The following is a 4563-nucleotide window of genomic DNA, read 5'->3' on the forward strand; positions in this document are numbered from 1 at the left end:
AAACAACTCAACCATATTGGAGCTGATTAACCAATTCAGCAAATTTGCAGGTTACAAAATCAATCTAAATAAATCAGTTGCTTTTCTATATGCCAACAATGAATTCACAATGAAAGAAATAAAGAAAACAATTCCATTCATTATAACCTCAAAACCAATAAAATACCTAGGAATAAACCTAACCTAAGATGTAAAAGACCTCTACAATGCAAAGTATAAAACATTAAAGAAAAAGTTGGAGAAGACTTTGGAAGATGAAAAGATCTCCCTTGTTCATGGATAGGCAAAATAAATATCATCAAAATGGCCATTCTGCTGGGCATGGTGGCACATGATTGTAATCCCACCATTTAGGAGACTGAGACAGGAGGGTCATGATTCACAGACAGCCTCAGCTACTTAGTGAGGCCCTCTGCAACTCAGTGAGGCCCTGTTTCAAAATAAAGAATAAAAAATAGGACTGGGGGGTGTCACTCAGAGATAGAATGCCCCTGGGTTCCATCCACAGTACTGAAAAATAAATAAAAGTCCATTCTGCCAAAAGTGATGTACAGATTAAATGTAATTCATATTAAAATATCAATTACATTCTTCATAGACCTAGAAAAATCAGTCATAATTTTTTTTTTGGTGGTACTGAGGGTGGAACCCAGGGGTCTTCTACCTCTAGCTACACTCTCAGACCTATTTTATATTTTATTTGGAAACAGGGTCTCTTAAGCCTGCTGAGACTGGCTTCAAACCTGCATGATCCTCTTGTCTCAGCCTCCCAAGCACAGGATTACAAGAGTGCACCACCACGCCAGGCAATCAGTCATAAATTTTAAATGGAGAGCGAAATAACCCAGAATAGCAAAAGCAATCCTCAGCAATATGAACCATGCAGGAGGTATCAAATTCCCTGACTTCAAATTATACTATAGAGCAATAATAGTAAAAACAGCATGGTATTGGCACAACAGGAATACTGACCAGTGTGGAACAGAATAGAAGATACAGAAACAAACCGACACCCCTATTGTCAATTGATCTTTGGCAAAGGGGGCAAACTTATATGCTAAGACAAACTTATATACTTAAGACAACCTTTTCAACAAATGGTGCCAAGAGAAATACCTATCCTTACCTCTCACCACCTCTTACCATGCACAGGAATCAACTTGAGATTGTGTAAAGACTTAGAAATTAGACCAGAAACTGTGACGTTATTAGAGGAGGGCATAGGCTCAACACTCCAACATATAGGCACAGGCACTAATCTTCTCAACAAAACCTCCAAAGCAAAGAAAATTAAAGCAAAAATTAACAAGTGGGATTGTATTCAACTAAAAAGTTTCTTCTCATCAAAAGAAACCATCAAGAACCTGATCTGAAGATGTGCTCCAGGAACTGAGGCAGCTGGGTCACCTTTGTTGATGACACTGCTTTTCAGTCCTCTCAAAGGTCAAAGGATTTTCCTCTGGAGACTCAAGGTGTCTGCAGACCAAATGGACTGAAGCTGAACCTGCCTGGCCTCAAGGACTTTCCCAGCAGGTCTTCCTCCAACATCACCCCACTATCCTCTTCCATTGTCAATTTTTACTTTAGTCCCGAACCTCCAAGTAATTCTCCTTTTTCTACACCTACCAAAGACTTCCAAGGTTTTCCTGGCTCCCCTAAAGTGGGGAGTCATATGCTTTATCCTATTCCAGAATCTTCAAACTGCCCAGTTGCAAACCAGTCTGTGTTTTTGCCCAATGACAACTCATCTACACAGCCTACTCTCAAAGTTGGTGTTCCAGGTAAAATCATCCCTCAGCAAGCTGAAAGCCTACAGATTCAGAGTGGCATTCCCCAGTTTCAGTATTTTTGTGAGGACTGTGCTTTTTCAAGTCCATTTTGGAAAGGTGAATGGGGTGCTTCTCAGTTTGCCTTTGACCTCCCAGGAAGCAGAAATACTTTCTCATCAAGAGACAAGGAGATGCTTATTGATCAAAAGAGCCTAAATACATGTTCACTCAACTACATCTGCAATGATCATCTGCAATTGTAAAATGATCATCTTTGCAAAATGATCATCTGCAATGATCATCTGCAAAGAAATTTGAACATCTGCAGTCAGCGGAGTACCAGGATACCCTGGGCAATTTGTCTATGCAGTGCCCATGCACCCAAGACTCAGCCTCTCCCTTTGTTCCAGAAGTGCTCTTCAGGATCGAGCCAAAGGATGGATGGTCCTTCATGCTGAGAATTCTTGAGAAAAAGAACATGATGTCTTCCCAACAATGGAGACCAATTTTTCTGAAAGTCCTACCAGGAGGAATTTTGCAGATGTATTATGAGAAGGGATTAGAGAAGCCATTCAAGGAGCTACAGCTGGATCCACCTTGCAGGCTTTCTGAACCCAAAGTTGAAAACTTCAGTGTGGCAGGAAAAATCCACAACATGAAGATTGAACATGTATCTTACACAGAAAAGAGGAAGTACCATTCCAAGACAGAAGTAGTTCCTGAGCCAGATATAGAACAGATGTTAAAGCTGGGGTCACAGAGTACCATGACTTTCTGGACTTTCTGACCACTGTGGAGGAGGAGCTGTTGAAGCTGCCAGCTGTCTCATAAACAAAAAAGAACCACAAGGAACAAGAAATCTTCACCCTGGAAATTATGGACAACTTTTGGGGTAAAGTCACAAAAAAAGATTGGAAAATGATAGAAAGTGCCATGATAACCTAAATCTGTTGCCTTTGCTTTGTGAATGGGAATGTGAAATGCCTTTTAACCTTGAATGACCTTAAGTTGCAGAAGCAAGGTGAATGTAATTTTGAAAAAGATCCAGAGAAGAAGTGGATAGATATTTTAGACTACCATTTTCATAAATGCATGAAAGTCCAAGAATTTGAGCAGTTGAGAATCATCAAGTTTGTACCTCTTGATGCCTGCCACTTTGAGCTAATACATTTCAAGACTGTATAGAGGGGATGATCATCCCTTCTCTGTGAAATCTGTTGTGATTGTCCAAGGAGGCTATGTGGAACTGAAAGCCTTTGTTAACATGGCCCCATTGGCTCAGAGGCCATCCCATGTGGGAACCTTGAGGTGCTGTGATAATATAATGATACAATTTCCTGTCCCATCTCAATGGATCAAGGTTCTCTAGACCATGAACCTCCACAGGCAAAAGTCACGGAAAGCCAAGATGAACAGCCAGGCATGTCTGAGGAGTTTAAATGAACCTGAGTATGAACCCGTCATTCAAGTCACTATGGGAACAGCAAAATATGAGACTGCCTACCAGGCTGTGGTGTGTAAAATAGATCGGTTTCCTGACAAAAATGCAAGTCCTGATCATCCCCATTGTCTTTCATACAAATTAGAACTTGGATTGAACCAAGAAATTCCCTCTGACTGGTATCCATTTGCTACTGTTCAGTTTTATGTGCCTGGCTCCTGTGCCTCAAGGACAGAGGTGAGGTCTCTGGGGGTGGAGAGTGATGTCTGGCCACAGAAGCATATTCACCAGCAGGCTCACTACAACATCCAGGTTGAGATAGAGAAGAAATGAATCAAAATCAATGGAGAAGACACAGAGAAAGCCAGTGGCTACGTAACTCAGTAGGAGCAGGAGGAGTCCATGAGGACAACCTATTTGTCAAACACATCATCTACAGAAACCATACAAAGTTCTGTTACTGACTTCCAGTATCTATGTTTAGAGAAGTTTAGGCCTAAAACCAAGCCATCTGTTGTTTTCTACTTTTGATGTATTGCTACAGCATCTTGTGCAGGTATTGAGCAAAAGCTTGGCCAGGGGACACACAAAAGCTGGAGTCCCCCACGAGAAAAACTAGCCCTTCCCCCTTCAAAAGAATAATTTTAAAATTATTTGAATTAATATGTGTAATTGGAATTTTCTGTATATGTATTATAACTAAAATAGATGGGCAGTGACATGTGAGAGACTGAGTCAGCAAAGATTTTTTTCCCCCAAGGATAAAGTTTGGGCCAAAGATTAAGTTAAAGCTGTTCAAGCTGAGCTTAGTTTGGGCCAATATATAAGATTAAGTTCAAGCTGGCCTTGTGATGAGGCAAAGCATACTTTCTATGATTTATTAAATGTCTGGTACCCTGTCCTGAAGTCTATTAAAGACTTTTTCTGTCCTTGAAGTTTCTGCTTGCATGACTGTGGTTTTGTGTACTCTGTCAAGAAAAGAAAGTATAAAGATTGTAACAAATCCTGAAAAAAGTTGGAGAAGCTTGCATCTGGTCTCCTGTGTCAGAGTCTTCTCTCACTCCACCTCGACTCTTCTCTCAGCAACACACGGCCCCCGACTCCTGCTAGGGCTGGACCCCGACAATGTATTTTTTCCCTAGGGGTTTGATCTAAAATGTGTCTATCATTTGTGCGCTAAAAAAAGAGAGCTGATATCCAGAATATACAAAGAGCTCAAAAGTCTACACTAGCAAAACAAATAACCCAATCAAGAAATGGGCAACTGACATAAATAGACACTTCATAAAAGAAGAGATACAAATGGCCAATAGATTCATAAAAAGATGTTCTTCATCATTAGCCATCAGGGAG

The 4563-nt window shown here is 40.6% G+C and overlaps 1 pseudogene across 1 annotated transcript; it reads left to right on the plus strand.

The window, feature by feature from the left end:
* Positions 1–1375: 1375 nt before the first annotated feature.
* LOC308270765 (stonin-1-like) lies at positions 1376–3597 on the plus strand (annotated as a pseudogene). The gene is made up of 2 exons: positions 1376–2014; positions 2080–3597. The product of its transcript is annotated as a stonin-1-like (transcript).
* Positions 3598–4563: the final 966 nt, after the last annotated feature.

Source organism: Muscardinus avellanarius (assembly GCF_963383645.1).
Source record: "Muscardinus avellanarius genome assembly, chromosome: 12".
Taxonomy (NCBI): domain Eukaryota; kingdom Metazoa; phylum Chordata; class Mammalia; order Rodentia; family Gliridae; genus Muscardinus; species Muscardinus avellanarius.